This window comes from Octopus bimaculoides, chromosome 26 (genome assembly GCF_046866305.1).
Source record: "Octopus bimaculoides isolate indiv1 chromosome 26, ASM4686630v1, whole genome shotgun sequence".
NCBI lineage: Eukaryota > Metazoa > Mollusca > Cephalopoda > Octopoda > Octopodidae > Octopus > Octopus bimaculoides.
The window spans coordinates 3,459,925-3,477,424 of record NC_142953.1 but is presented as its reverse complement, the minus strand read 5'-3'; the positions used below and the strand labels follow the sequence as shown (position 1 = coordinate 3,477,424).

At 37.3% G+C, this 17,500-nt stretch overlaps 1 protein-coding gene across 1 annotated transcript in view; it reads right to left on the bottom strand.

Moving 5' to 3' along the window:
• The window catches only part of LOC106871978 (uncharacterized), a 61,540-nt gene extending 53,135 nt beyond the window's left edge, over positions 1–8,405 (bottom strand). The window contains exons 1-2 of the mRNA XM_089343060.1: positions 8,305–8,405; positions 7,793–7,977 (exon numbers count right to left, since the gene is read on the bottom strand). The gene's annotated coding sequence lies outside the window, so the exon portion shown is untranslated. The remainder of the gene's footprint in view (positions 1–7,792; positions 7,978–8,304) is intronic.
• Between the last annotated feature and the right edge of the window lie 9,095 nt (positions 8,406–17,500).

Genomic DNA, 17,500 nt, shown 5'->3' with positions numbered 1-17,500 from the left:
CTGCAACCGTCACGGCCACCACCATCGTCTTTCATCGTCACAATACATTTTATATTTATATCATGGTTAATAAAACAACGGCCTTACTGTTGATAATAATAGAATGGGTTGGCGACGATCAAGTGATCAAGTACATCGATAAAGGTTAAAGAGATCGGATTAATTACACTATGGAGATATAATGTGGGTGGAGGTTACCTTAGCCTCCGCCTCTCTACACTCAGCCACGTGCGTGCGTGCGTGTGTGTGTAGGACATGCCTAAAAAAACACACGCATATACGCTTTGTAATTTGTATATACATCCAAACGCATTCACCTAAATACGTGTGTGTGTGTGAAGGTGGGTATGCTTGTATTTGAATAAATGTGTGTGTATATACGTGTGTGTGTGTGTGTGTGTGTGTGTATGTCCACTTCTTTAACCTTTTATCGATATATTTGGAATTATGAACTTATATAGAGTACTGTAAATTATGTATGTGCGTATGTGTATATATATATATATATATAATAAATATATATAAATGTAAGTATTACGTATGTATGCATATATATATATATATACTTATATGTATATGAATATAAGTACATGTGCATATGTATGCACATATATAAGTGTTAATGTATATATGTGTAACACACACTCTCACACACACATATGTGCACTTCCACATACATAGAGACACACCTGCGCGTGGCTTTGTGGAAGTTGTTGTGCGTGAATATAGGTGTGTTTCCAAATAGAGAAGTGTTCTTTACGTCACTTAGCATTAAGAACATCACAGAACATCCCATTTAAATTGCATTATTGTATGCTGTGCGTGGAGGGTGGATATGAATGTGTGTATTCATGCATACACACATACATACATACATACATACATACATACATACATACATACATACATACATACATAAAAAGATAGAAAGGCATGCGGATATAGAAACAAAGTATAACGAAAATATTTCCTGGTATAAAGCATTTCAACAGAGAGCTCAGTCTATATAAAAATATATACATTTCTAATGTGATAATGTATTAATATAGAATGATGGCTAAAGTGACATTTTATACACGAAACAAAATACTAATTGTGACTGCGTGGTTGCAGGTTCAGTCCCACTGTGTGACGCCTTGGACAAGTTGTCTTCTAGCATAGCCCCAGACTGATCAATGCTTTGTGAATGAGCTTGTTATGTGGAAACCCGTTTTGTATGTATGTATGTATGTGTTTGTGTGTGTGTGTCTGTGTGTCTGTGTGTGTGTGTTAGGAGAGAATAGACGCACAGGCTGGCTGACAATATATACATACGTATCAGCAGTCAATAGACCAATAGACAAACAGAGGACATTTTTTTTAAATCTTGCAGACGGACATTGTAAGCAAGCAGACGAAACATTCAATGCTGGCAGGCGATCCAAGTAAACGGGTGGCAAGCAAAAGCAAAAAAAGAAAAAGGAAAGAAAAATATGAAAGAAAAAGAAAGCAAATAAAAAAACATCAAACCACAATCGAACAGAGCGAATTGATGAACTGAAAGATGGGGAAAAACAGTCCAGTACAAGACGTATTAGTAACGGCAAGATCGATTATTTAAAAACGGCGTGAATTGGAGATAACATCTGAAAGATAACGAAAAAGAGATGTAGAATCAATCAATGAAAGAAAGCGTGATATAAAGGAAATGTAAAATACACTCTCTCACATGTATGTATGTATATATGTATGTATGTGTTTGTGTGTACATCTATATATATATATATATATATATATATATATATATATATATATATATATATATATATGCTTGTGTATCTGTGCGTGTGTGTATGTATATACATATATATATATATATATATATATATATATATATATATATATATATATATATATATATATATATATAATATATATATATGTATGTATATATATGTATATATATATATATACATACATACACACCCATACGTGCATGCGTACGTAGACACATAAATCCATCCATTTATCCATCTATCAGGCCATACGTTCACTCAACTATGTATACATATGTATGTAAATCTACATAAATACACACATACAAACCTACATATATATACGCACATGCGCGTGCCTCTCTGTGTGTGTGTGTGTGTGTGTGTGTATACGAAGAATGAAATAAATAAGAATATGGTGGGGATAGGAAATGCTGGATGTGTTGAAGATGTTGATAGAAGCAGCGGTAGAAGTATTGGCGGTGTTAGTGTCAGTGGTAGTATATGTGGTCATACGGTTGTAGTTTATGTGGTAGTAGCAATGGCGATGATGTTTCTTCCGGGTGGTGAGAGCAGTGGTTATGTTTAGCTTAGTGGGATGGGGCCACTGGTGGTGGTGGTGGTGGTGGTGGTGTTGGTGGTGATATTGATAGTGATAGAGGTGGTGTTGGTGTTGGTAGTGGTTGTGGTGGTGATGGTGGTGGTGGTGGTAGTGTTAAAAGTGGTAGCGATGGTAAGGGTGATGTAGTGATAAGGGTAATGATGAGGATGATGATGGTGGTGGAAGTGGTGAGGGCAGTGGTGGCGGTGGGGTTGATGATGGGGCGGGGTGAAGAGGCGAGAAAACGTGGAAATATGATCGAATCGAGGATGTAATATGTATTTCTCTTGAAAATAATGATAATAAAACTAAGATACCAGCAAAATGCGGACTAAACATACAAATATGTGTGTGTGTACGAAACAGACGTTAAGACGAAACATATAGATTTACACACGCAATCGGACGCGTACTCTATTGTAGAAACAGCTGTAAGCTAATGAAGTTCATAAGATAGTCGTTTGTTCCTTTGTCATCTCTTTTCTCATATATATGTATGTATGTATGTATATATATATATATATGTGTGTGTATATGTATGTATGTATGTATGTATGTATGCATGCATGTATATTCAAATGCCGGCTGGATCGATTAAATATGCATGGTGGCATGTGCATTTAAACAAGATATAAATTCTCTGAACAATCTTAAACTAAGCTTCTCGAAATACTAAAATTGTGATAAATTTATTCTGAATAGCAAAAAAAAAAAAAAAAAAAGCTTCAGAGTTAAAACAAAAAAAAAACAAAAAAATCACCCGCCGACATTCGTTTCTCTCTTTCGTTGTCTTGTTGTTGTCGCTGTCATTGTTGTTGTTGTTGCCATTGCTGTTTTTGTTGTTGCTGCTGCGGTCATCGTCGCCGTCGACGTGGTTGCTGCTGCTGATGCAGTCCTTGTCGTCATCGTCGTCGTTGTTGTTGTTGTTCTTCTTCTTCTCCACCTCCTCTTCCCCCTACCCTTCTTTTCACTCTAGCACTTCCCACCCCTATCACCATCTGTTAATGATTAATGATTGACCAAAGAACAGATCTTGTCTAAAGGAGGAAAAGACTTATTGTCTTTATCGTTTGTTTTTTGTAATTTTCTGATTGTCTAGAGTAATGCAACATGTTGCATCACATGAGTGATGATGCAACATGCCATGTAGAAGCTGTAATTTTATTTTACTAAACTTTTTTTAAAGCTTAGTTAGGGGAGGAACGGTTGTTCGCCTGATTCTCGTTTACAACCTCTAAGACGGTCCAGTTTTCGAGAACCATGATGGGAAGTCAAGATACTTTCACACGCCTGACAACCGGTGCAGGTGTGTTTATGTTCCCGTAACTTAGCGGCTCTGCAAAAGAGGTCGATAGAATAAGTACCGGGTTTTACAAAGCGATATCAAACACTGGGGTCGATTCCTTCCAACTAAAATATTCCAAGGCAGTGCTCCAGCATGGCGCTGTCTAATGACTGAAAGAAGAAAAAGATAACATATATAAAAGATATTCGAAGTAATTAATTAATCAGCTAATTAATCTAATTAAAGTACTGTCTGTCATTCAGCTCACTTTGATTCACTGCGATGGCATCACTTTTTTATCTTTGGAGCCGACGAGAGCGAAACGTCTTCACACCAGATCGACCAATGGTAACAACGCAACGCAATCGGCTTCACAGGACTCGATCAATCCACTTCGATCCCTGCTACTTCAGATGATCGCTTGCTTTAACCGCCACATACTACTACTATTACTACTACTACTACTGCTGCTACTGCTGCTGCTACTACTACTACTACTACTACTACTACTACTACTACTACTACTGCTACTGCTACTACTACTACTACTACTACTACTATTATTAGTACTACGACTACTACTGCTACCGTTACTTTACTACTACTACTGCTGCTGCTGCTGCTACTGCCACTGCTACTGCTACTACTACTACTACTACTACTACTACTACTACTACCACTACTACTACTACACTGTCTGTTGTTGCTGTTGCAACAACAATGCCCTTAACATCCTCGGCACCAACACTATCACTGCTACTGTAACGATGGTCACAACGACAACCGCTACAACGATGACCACCACCACGACCAATGGCAACATCACCACCACCAGCACCAACAGCAGTCACCAACATCACAAGCAGTAGTCACCTCCACCACCATCACCACCACCACCACCACCATCACCACCACTACAACCAATTACAACAACAACAACCACTGTTGCTACAGCCAAAACTACACTCGCTAATATTCCGACGCAAGGGGACTTCTAGGTGGTCTTTCGATCGGCTAGAAATAACGACTAGATTTTCCTTATGTCCCACTAAATGCGAAGGTCACAATAAATAATGCGTGGAAGAGAAAAGAGACGAAAAGAAAATAAATAAATAAATAAATAAAAACATACAGTTGGTCAAAGCTGGAACGTCTTTGATCACAGATCTGTAGGATGAAGCCTGATGAAGCTTGACCCAGGGCTAAAGAGCAATAACAACACGCACTCAATTGCGAAGATAACACTACCACCTTCACTACAACACTCTACCCATGCTACCGTCACAACGGTGAAACTACCACCTTTACTGCACCAAAGTACGTGTACTGGCACCACGACAGTCAACATTGATAACTATAAGATCAGTGAGAGGGGAAAGAGTATGAGAATAACAGAGAGGGGAGGAGGAGAGATTGGGGGAGAAGAGAGAGAGAGAGAGAGAAGTGAAAGAGAGGAGAGAGAGAGAGAGGAGAAAAAGAGGAGACAGACAGTAGGCAGAGAAAGAGAGACACGGAGAGAGAAAGAGAGACAGAAAGAAATAGACAGACATAGAAAGACTAACAGACATCCAGACAAATCCAACTAGTTGGACTGACATACAGAGAGACAGACAGACGGATTGTGAGAGAGGCAGACAGAGAAAGAGAGAGAGAGACAGAGATAGACAGATGGCCAAAGATACAGTGAAAGAAAGAGGGAGAGAGAGAGAGAGAGAGAGACAGAGATACAGACAGACAGTGAGAGAGACAGACAGAGATAGAAAAACACATTGCCAAAGATACAGTGAAAGAGAGAGAGACAGACAGACAGAGACAGACAGACAGACAGTGAGAGAGACAGACAAGCAGAAAGACAGAGAAAAGAGAGAGAGAAAGAGTGAGAGATGTTTGATGTTAATAAAGTCATTGATATAATAGAGAGAGGAGGAGAGAGAGTGAGATATGAAAAGGATATATCCAGGCGGATAGAGAATGATATAGAGAGAAAGAGGCAGATGGATTAGTTAAGAGAGAGAGAGAGAGAGAGAGAGAGAGAGAGGTGTAAATATGTGTAACAGAGAGAGTGTGAGGGGAAGAAAAAGAGTGAAGTATAGAAGGAAGGAAAAGAGAGATTAAAGTAGGGTCAAGATAAGCAGATAGACAGAATAAAACAGAGAAAGACGAAGGGAGAGAGAGAGAGACAGGAAGAGAGAGATTAAATAATTGTGAGAGAGGGAGTAAGACAAGGAGAGATAGCCAAGCAAAATAGATAGAGAGAGAGAGAGAGTGGAAGAGAGAGTGAGAGAGAGAGAGTGGAAGAGAGAGAGAGAGAGAGAGATTGTGTGTGTGCATGTGTATATATGTGTGAGAGAGAGAGAGAGACAGACAGACAGACAGAGAGAGACAGACAGACAAAGAGAGAGAGAGAGAGAGACAAAGAGAGAGACAGACAGAGAGAGAGACAGACAGAGAGAGAGAGAAACGGAGAAAGTCAATCAGAAAGAAAGAAAAGTGAAATGCAATTGGAAATAAACAGGTAAATAGAGACATGGATAAATAGAATGAGAGAAAAGAAGAGAAAAACAGAGAACGGGAGAGAGAGAGACAGAGAGAGAGAGAGAGACTAATAGACAGAAGCCAGGTGAAGAAACCAGGAGAGTAACGAACATCGCCAACATCATCATCATCATCAACAGCGATATCCCGAACCACAACAACGACGACGAGGATGACAACAACTATAACGATAGAAGCCCCCCTCCCCCACCCCCACCCCACCCCGCTCGCCGTCCCCCGCCTCAACCAAAAGCAAAGAATATAGCAGACAAGACAGACGCAAAACAAGAGTTGCAGCAACGGTTAACACTTCTGTCGATGCCATTCATCGATTTCTGACCGATTCTTGGAACCAAAGCTAGCTTGGTATATATCGTTTATTGATTTTTGCCGCATGCGACTCTGTTCTGCAGATGTGTGTGTGTGTGTGTGTGTGTGTGTGCGCGCGCGCGTGCATGCGCGTATATATATATATATATATATATATATATATATATATATATATATATATATATATATGTATATGTGGGCATCTATGTATTGTATGTATGTACGTATGTACGTATGTATGTGTATGTATGTACGTGCGTGCGTATGTACATGTATCTGGATTGGTGAAGTTTGTGTTTACAAACGCGATAGAAAGTACTCGATAAATAAAGTAGAGCTGCTTGTTGGTTTTATTGAAAGCTGACTGGGGCTGTTTGAATCGTAATTCCGTGTTTCACGGTTCCGATTTTTCAAACGATTGATAAAGAGAAACAGCTTGACAATATATGAATAAAAATAATCTCAAACACCTCGTGATACATGTACACAAAATTTTGACTGGTTGTCGAGAAAACCAATAGAAAATACTTTACACATTCATCTATTCAATTATGATGTAGAACACATATTTTCACCTTTTGCCGAGTAAAAACACGCGGTACTTACATGTCTACAGTATAAAACGCATAAACTCGTGATGCAGTTGTTGTTAATGAAGATTTTAGTGTTAGTGAACAAACAAACGTATTATTTATTTATTCATTCGTTTATTTATATGCTCATCTTTTGAAATATAACAAATTCATTACATAGAGGTGGGGGAACTATTTTAGTTTGTTGGTAGTTGAAATTTTTCAGTAACTATCGATAGGAATGTCGAAAAGAATCCCATCCTTTGTTCTGATCCTTTGTTCCAAATCGTAGAATGCTGTAACAAAATGCTATACTTGGAAAAAAACATAGATAACACTTTTTGATCCATTAATGTAGTGAAACACGCTATTTGTAACGGACCAAGCGATTTTATTATTCATAACATCACCATCCTTTGAAACCGCCAGTGAATTTGGAAAGTGAAGCGGTGAGACATAGTTGAGAATGTTTTTAATTAGAACCGAACGATTCTTTTTCTTTTCGTATTAGTAACAGTCATCGTAGAGAAGAAGAGTTATAAAACATGATTACTTTGTAGGCATAAGATACAGTGGTAATGTTCTTAGAAGAAGATAAAGAAGGAGTACTATAGACGAGTTAGATTAAAACTAATCATGTACACCAGTATTCCAGTAAAACAAAGCTAATCGAACGTTAGACAGACACAATATTTCCGAACAAGAAGTAATATACCTTTACTAAATAATAATGATTACGAAATACTTGCGGCCATTTTTGCAACAGCTGTTATTGTCAGTGCCATTATGTCATCAGATATTTACCCGGTTCTCGTTTCAGACCAGTCATTTAAAATGAATTCTGGCGTCTGTAATGTGACAACATCTCACTTCTTCTGATTTACGTGTGCAGACTGAACGCTGAAAGTCGAAATGCCGACAGTTACAATAACGACAATCAAATAACGAAAGGACAAAACACCGTCAAGACAAAATGGCGACAAGTCGAAATACCAAAAGTGAAATTTTCGACATTCAATTATCGGAAATTATTTTTATTTTTATTTTTCAGTAAAAGCAACACAAATTCGTTTAAATATAAAGCAATTTATTATATACAAAGTTGCTAAAAATTTCTATCTAGTAAAAATATTAAAAATTAAAACAATATACCAAAAAGAAAAAAAGTTGTCAAGAATAATCCGTTAATACAAAAATCGTCACTTTGTAAAGATTAAAATTTATCACCTTTTGTCGTTAGTGTTAAATCATTTGTAGCATTATTGCGCCTGTTTATTCGCTGAACACGGCCTGATAATGTGTTTATAGTACAAACGCACTGCATGAACTTAAAGATAGATCGTTCGTACAATTATTAAGTACGATACAGAACGCTCCATCTGATTGTATTTCGCATTCCTTTACGTTCTCAACTGATTTGAAAGTACATCTACGGATGCTCAGGTTTGGCAAATGTGAATGGTTATGAGGAATATTTTCAATTACGTTGCCACAAGCAACGAACTCTAGCTTTGCAGTTAGAGGGTTTCTCATATCTCCAATAAAAAAAGACCTTCTCGTTTTCTGCCGACACTATACAAATGTTCTTTAGGCAAAAATCTCTATCAGTTATAAATCCTATTTTATAAACAAAAAGAGGTGAAGAACACAACACACCGCACAGTAGGAACCGAAGCCATTATCGCGCACCTTTACCACAAGACCATACACCGCATTTATGTATGTATGTATCATTGACTCCTTAAATTCCACGCCCTCAATAGATGAGGTAATGACAACAATAAGTAAATTGAATCTTGGTAGAGCACCTAGAAGGGATGGAATTTGTGCTGAGGTCTTGCGATTTGGTGGTGATTACATTATCGTTCACGGAGCATTGAACAGCAGTCATGATACCGGCATTTTGACACCCGGCGCGAATCATCATGGCACAAGTAACTCTTTTCCAATATTCAAATGGCTTCCACTCCTTCATGTCAGATACTTTTTTTCTCTTCTACAACTTCAATCATTATTATCTCCAACGCCGTTGACTCTGCACCAAATACATCAAGCATCAAGCTGTTCCTAAAAAAAAAAAGCAGGCGTTACAGAATCGTCAAATTTAGCCCGAACACCCTGCGTGTTAAAGAGCCTAAATTCCATCGAATCCTATATCTAATGAATATAGATTTCTTTTCGCTGCTTCTACGGATTCCCATGACTCTCTGTCGCCATCCAATCCCATTATTATGAATTTGAATTGAGAGATTGAGTCATTAACTGATTACACAACAATGGACGCTACTCCTATGGATGCACCGCGTCCGTAGGGGTAGTTCTTGATAGAGCCTTGCTGATCCTGACCGTTGATCTTTCAGGATTCCTCCACTCAGCATCAATGTCAGAAGCACTGTTGGCTCAGTCAAGCTCTTCCGCTACCGCTTCACATCCCACCATGCTGCAGTCCCATGACCTTGTTGTATCCCTGGCAGGGTGGCAATAAATGAATGAATGAATAAATAATTAAATGAATAAATAAATAAAATTCATAATTAGCTTTGCATCAATTCTCAATATATTTTATGATCTTTTACGATCTTTTTTACGATTTTTCTATTTTGAACAGGTATTCCCCCCATTGTCTGTTTTATACTAATACATACATACATGCATGCATGTATACATACATATAGATACATATACAGACACATATATAAATATATACACACATATGCACACATACACACACATATACACATACATAGTACATACACGCATACATACATACATACATACATACATACATACATACATACATACATACATGCGTACGTACGTGCGTGCCTACGTACGTACGTATGTACATACAAACATATGTACTATATAAGAAAAAGAAAGAAAGGAAATCCTTTCATCACTCCACTGTCGACGTAAAAGCCAATAAGCGGTGTAATACACAAACATGTCCTCTGTGTTATATTGAAACCAAACAATGAAAACATTGTAGGTTGACCGCCGACAATAGTTTAGTGTTTTTAACATACTACATACACAGCTACCAACCTACACCGCCTCTATCATCACTCCTGGCAAATTATAAAATATATTTTTTCCTGTCAGGAACCTTATAAATTCGTGACGTAGACAAGGGTTTTTGTGGTTTTTGCCTACATTTTCAATCTGTGATAAACCTGTGTTTTTCAGTTAATATCTGCGCAATGCTTTCCGCTCCCCATTTCTCTCCCTCGCGATGTTTTCTCTCTGTTTTCTTTATTTTTCTTTGAATCATTAAATTGGCTTTCATGTATTTCTCCTTTCATTTCATCTTTCTTTCTTTCTTTCGTTCCGCCTTTTCTTTTTTTCCTTTCAGTTTTGCCTTTCCAAATTTATTTTTCACTCTAGCTTTCGTACTCTTCACTGAAGTACATGCGTACAAACCCAAACACAAGAATATATAGCCATATATATATATATATATATATATATATATATATATATATATATATATATATATATATATATATATATATATATATATATATATATATATATATATGTATATATATGAAAGAAGCCCGTCGTATAAATATGTGTGTGTTTGTCCCCGCCCCCAACATCGCTTGACAACTGATGCTGGTGTGTTTACGTCCCCGTAACTTAGCGGTTCAGCAAAAGACACCGATAGAATAAGTACTAAGCTAACAAAGAATAAGTCCTGGGGGGTCGATTTGTTCGACTAAAGGCGGTGCTCCAGCATGGCCGCAGTCAAATGACTAAAGCAAGTAAAAGAATAAAAGAATAAATAAAACACTCGTACACACAAATAGACAAACAGACATATAGATGATACGTGCGATTATATATTTTTCTTTGAGATTCATTTAAATTCTTCTTCGCCGACTTCAAGCTGTTTACTAAAAAAAGCGACAGAGCTCCTTTGTTTGCAATCAAGACAGTTCGAGGGATTTGTGAATATGTGCGCTGGAGTTAATGTTTGCTGATATATGGGTGTATGTTTGCGTATATGTGAGAGCGCGCGTAGATATTTGTCGGTGGATTCATATGTGAGTGTGTGTGTACTTAATTATTTATGTAATGGGTGTAACTGTCTCTTTAGTACACTCGTATACTAAAGTGGGTAACTTTTATATATTTAGCATTACATAAATGTGTGTGTGTGTGTGTGTGTGTGTGTGTGTGTGTGTGTGTGTGTGTCTGTGTATATATCTGTATGCATATACGTATATGTATACTGCACATCAATATATATATATATATATATATATATATATATATATATATATATATATATATATATATATGGGAGAATATACAAATAATAACAACAGACGAGGACAGGTGGTGTAAACAACAAAAGGATGTATTAGTATGACGCTCGGGAATACGGAAAGTCTTTGACGTTTCGAGCTACGCTCTTCAACAGAAAGAATACAGAGACAAGGAGAAAAACACGGAGAAAAAAAATTGAATAGTGTTCAGTCAACGGTCAATCATAATATATATATATATATATATATATATATATATATATATATATATATATACATATATATATATATATATATATATATATATATATATATATATATATATATATATATATATATATATATATACACGCACTAGAGGAAAGTCAAAAATTATCCGCACTTTCGCCATAACATGTCTTTATTATCACACTACCTTCTGCGCATGCGTGCTTATAGTTGGTACTATTGTGGTCACGTGATTGAAGTTTGAGCCTGATCGCGCCATTTTTCTTTCGGATTTTATAGTGTAAGTATGGCCGCTGCACCAGCAATGTGCTCACCAAAGAATAACGAAGAACAGTGATCCGATTTCTCTGGTCGGAAGGTGTGTCAGGTACCGAAATTCATCTGAGGCTTTTAGCACAATACGGGGATAGTGCACTACCACGTAGAAGTGTGAATGAGTGGATCGAGAAGTTTAAAAGTGGTCGGACAAAGGTGACGCACGAAGAGGAAGCAAGACGCCTGTCAACCTCCACCACTGACGAGAAGATTCAGCAAGCTCGAGAGATGGTGATGGTGAACCGGTTCACCATTACCATCTCTCGGATCACTGCTCTTTGTTCTTCTTTGGTGCACATTGTTGGTGGAGTGGCCATGCTTACACTGTGTAAAGCCAGAAAGAAAAATGGCGCGATCATTTGGTCTATGTTATCGTTCCTTCAGGAGATATAACACATCGCCTGAAGAAATGAATCAATGATAATGATCAACCAGATTCCCACGGATACTACGAACTACACTTTAATCATCGCACTGTGATCTTAAGAGACACGTGATTTGTGGAAACGCGCGTAGCGATGCATCAGAATATTTATAAATTCCATCCAAAGATTATTGTTATTATTACTATATTTATCCTACATTATATCAGTTCAGCTCGGTGCAACCTTCAAAAACTGGTTCACCAGTCAGCATCATTAGACTGTGGCAGGCATAATGGAATAGGAGCTTTATTTACATATACAAAGCGTTTCCCGTAAACAAATTTAAAATACATGTGTGTGTGTGTGTGTATAAACATAGTAAACATATAGTGTATGTGTATATATATATATATCTATATAGAGAGAGTATGTGTGTGTGTGTGTATGCGCGAGCACAAACATATTACTATAAGACGCAATAAGATAAGTAATCTCTATTAAATATACCTGGCTTCTGTTTTAATTCGTTAAAGAAAAAACTTCTGGCGGATGCGTGTATATATGTTGATATACATATGCAGACATATATACATGCATGCACACACACAGACACACACACACACACACACATATATATATATATATATATATATATATATATATATATATATATATATACACACACATACATATATTCATACTTATATATATATATATATATATATATATATATATAGATATATATATATATATATATATATATATATATATGATATACGTACATACATACGTGTGTTTGCGTGTGTATGTAGGTAGGTACGTGTGTGTGTATATATATGTACATATACAACAATACGAAGTTATAACAATGCGAAGATATGACAATGCGATGGATGACATAGAAACGGATTAGCAGATAACACAACAGTAAGGCCGACATTAGCTTCCATGATACAGATCACAAAAGTGACATAACAATACCAAAATGACTTTCACGTTGTTCAGAAGCGAACGGAAAAGTTAAGATATTGCACAGTCTTTGGTGTCGTGATTAAAAGAAAAAACATTAGTTCAGCTAAAGGAATAATAATGCTGCTTGTAATTAAGAAGAAATGCAACTGCTTCTATGAAGACATTGATTTACTCAAAAGGGATCGATAATAGTGCAAGTTACAGAAAAAAGCAGCGAATTAATTTACCGGGGTCCCTGAATATTGTTTGTGGGGTTTATCGCAAGGAATTTTAGTCGTTGAGAATTTCTATCATGTGTAGCCAACAAAATATTTCTTCTCGGAGTGAGGAAAGAAGCGTTTTGTTCCGTCCCTCCAAACATGACTGCTACAACAGCAATAACAAATACTATTAGTAGTTGGTAGTCTGTGTCAGACCAAACAGTCAATAAGGAATACTGCCTGGAAGTTAGACGTCGCTTTCGTGATGTTGTGCGTCGAAATCGGCCGGACATGTGGGCGGTGAAGAATTAGCAATTCCATCACGACAATGCCCCCGCTCATTCTGCCCACATAATCTAAGCTTTCCTGGTCAAGAACAACACACCGCTTGTTCGATAAGCTCACCACACTCCCGTGTGACTTCTGACTCTTCTCCAATCTGAAAACCACGCTGAAAAGGAAGCGATTTGAATCGCGTGAGGAAATTAAGAGAAAAGCGACTGCGGATCTCTACAGCGTTCCAGAGATGGCGTTCTAGAGGTATTACCATCAATGGCAGAACCGTTGAGAGAAGTGTGTCAACACCCAAGGGGAGTATATTGAAGGGGATTAGATAAAATTTGAGAATGTACAAAATTGTTTTGTTTTTTTATGCCCCAAGGCCAGATAGTTTTTGAACGTACCTCGTAATCATTGAATAGTCGTCCATATTCAGTGAGTTTAGTTATATTAGATAAAACTGTAATAGTTCTACATATATTACCAAGGGACTATGACTAGTTTTCTCTCTCTCTCTCTCTCTCTCTCTCTATCTCTCTCTCTCTCACTCTCTCTCTCTCTCCCTCCTTCTCCCCTCTCTCTCTCTCTTTCTTTCTTATCTCATTCGCTTTCGTTTCCTTTTCGTCTCGCGCGCCATTTTTTAATTTTTTCATTTCGCTTTCCCTGGAATATGCATCAAACACCAACCTTACCCTGTCCACACCCAGTCATCCAAAAAGGACAACCACGACGATGATGATGGAGACGGCGATTAAAGCAATGACAACGACGATGACGACGATGATGACGACGATGATGACGACGATGATGACGACCAACGCTGTGCACTCCAGCCGCCGCCATCGCTATCACTACCGCTAATTAATATCACAAACACCATCCTGGCTACCACCTCCACACTGCCACCGACACCACCCCCACCACCACCACCACCACCGATGCCACTGCATCTCTAAACTGTCGCCATCACCATAGCTATTGACATCAATAGCACCACCACCACCACCACAACCACAGCCACCCTGCCTGTCATCATCACCGCCACCAACACCACCGTCAACCCCCACCTCCGTTGCCCCACCCCTAGCACCAGCTATCGCCACCTCCGTCACCTTTTCTTATCTGTTTTCACCCTGAACAGACAAACATAGAAACGAGTATAAATAATTTACTAAGAATGAAATATGAATAAATAAATAGATAAATAAATAAGTCTCATTCGTGTGAGGATATTTTAGACTTATCAGTACATTGTTGATAATAAGTTTAAAATAGCATCACTATGGTGTTGCCGAAAACTTGTACTTTGGATTAGTATGTGTCACAAGTATGGCAATTAACGTCTGATAGTCTTGAAAATCTCCACGTCCAAGTCTTTCCTTACTCGTTATGATTACGGACCCAGGTCACAGCGACGAACGGACAGAATCGTCAGCGAGTTGAACGAAGTTCTTAGTAATGTTTCTTACGGCTCTTTATGTCCTGATTACAAAGGCAGCTGAAGTCGACTTTGCATTTCGTCCCACGGCGTCGATAAAATAAGTACCAGTTTAACACTAGGGTCAACGTAACCGACTAACCCCTTCCCCTAAAATTGCTGACTTTGAGCCAAAATTTGAAGCCATTATTACGAGCCCTGTCTGATATTTTCGCAGACTTGGTTGAATCCGCCTTTCCTTATTATCATTATGGAATCATTCAGAAATTTTACGTAATTACAAGTCCACTCAGAATTCTTATAATTAATAGGGAGTCTCTCAGAGCATTTCATAATTACTCAGAAGTTTTTCTTTGTTAGTTGTCCACTCAAAAAAATTTTTTTTTCGTTATTATGCATGCATAATACATACATGCATAGATAGATAGATAGATAGATAGATAGATAGATAGATAGATAGATAGATAGATAGATAGATAGATAGATAGATAAGCAGTCGTAAACTATGCCAATTCACTTTCCTCTGACATGTCACTATTGCTTCTAGAGATATGTGTTTGAAGGTGAGGAGTTGACTTCAAACACTGATTACTCGGGTCTCTCCCGCTAAGAGTGGGGATTAGCGTAACGGCCATTTTAAAGCCACTTAATTTCATAAGCTACCTGTGACGTTTAAGCTTGCATGCATCGTACTAATTCCACAAAGCTGAACATTAAACATACACACTTACAAACAACAATATGTATATGTATATATGTATCCATGTCTGTATGTGTGTATGTGTGTGTGTATATATATATATATATATATATATATACACACACATATATATGCATCAGTATGTATATACATACATAGATACATACATATATATATATATATATATATACATATATATATATACATACATATATACAAATACACTTATACATGCACTGTATATATATATATGTATATGTGTACACACATGCATAAATGCATACATATGCATACGTACATACATACACATATATGCCCATGCAAACACAATAATACGCACACACATCTTTGGGTAAACCTGTTTTTGCATATATGCTTATACATGCCCACTAATATATATATATATATATGTGTGTGTGTGTGTGTCTGTGTGTATCTATGTAGCTATGTATATACTTACTGATGCATATATGTGTGCATGTGCACGCGTATATATATATATATATATATATATATACATACACGAATGCATAAATATGTACGTAAGTATGTATGTAGTATGTACATGTACATATATAGAAGCTGTTGCCTGCAGGCAGACGATGCATTTGTGCATGTACACACAAGGATATTAGTTTTAACGGAATTTGGTGGAGTACAGCAGGTAGCCAGGTCTATCTGTAAATTGCAGGCCTGGAATATAAGCCTTCTGCACTTTGACTGCCGACCAATAGACATAATACCAGACTATCAATAGAGTGTTCGATGGTTCTCATGTAGTTGATGTCGTCGCAATTGGTATTTAACTCCAGTACAAACCTGGTTGAATAGATATATGAACAAGGATGTTTCAGCTAATCCTGAATGAAAAACTCGTCGCAGTAACATGGCTCCGACGAAATACGAGGGAGTGCTGAAAAGTTCCTAGTTTTAAGGGTATCGCGAGAGCATGTTGGGAGGCCCAACTTTCCAAGTTCTTTTTACAGGGCTTAGAAAAACTGAAGGACCACTGCAATAAGTGTGTGAATCTGAGAGGGGAATATGTTGGATAAAATCATGATTAACTGATCCCTCTGCATCTTCTTTTACCGAAAGACAGGAACTTTTCGGCACTCCTTCGTATAGTTCCATACAGCAGCAGAAACGATTATAGTGACTGAGGACTGATTTTGATATTTTCAATTTGATATTGAAATTTCTGAGTTCAAATTCCGCAGAGTTCGACTTTGCCTTTAAATACCAGTTGAAAACAGGAATCGATGAAGTCGACTTGTCACTCTCCACCCGAACTTATTCGTCTTGTACTAAAATTTCAAACCAAAATTTCATTTAGATTTCAGAGTTGTCGTTCTTGATTCTCTTGACAAGACCGTATCATTAAATCGAATGCATACCTACATGTATCTTCAATTAGAGAGTAATTCTAATAAATTAAGTATTTAACCTCAGCATTACTATCATGCTATTGCCTCGTTTCCATGTGTTCATGTTATCATTTTATTTATTTCCTTTCATTTTTTTTATTTTTATTCTTCTCTATTTTTTAGCAGTAACTTCACTCTCGCTGACGTCATCACCTCCTCGCTTTCACTTCGCGCTCCGAGAGACGTTATCTCCGATTAAAAACACTACAAAACATGTCTTACACTCAGAAA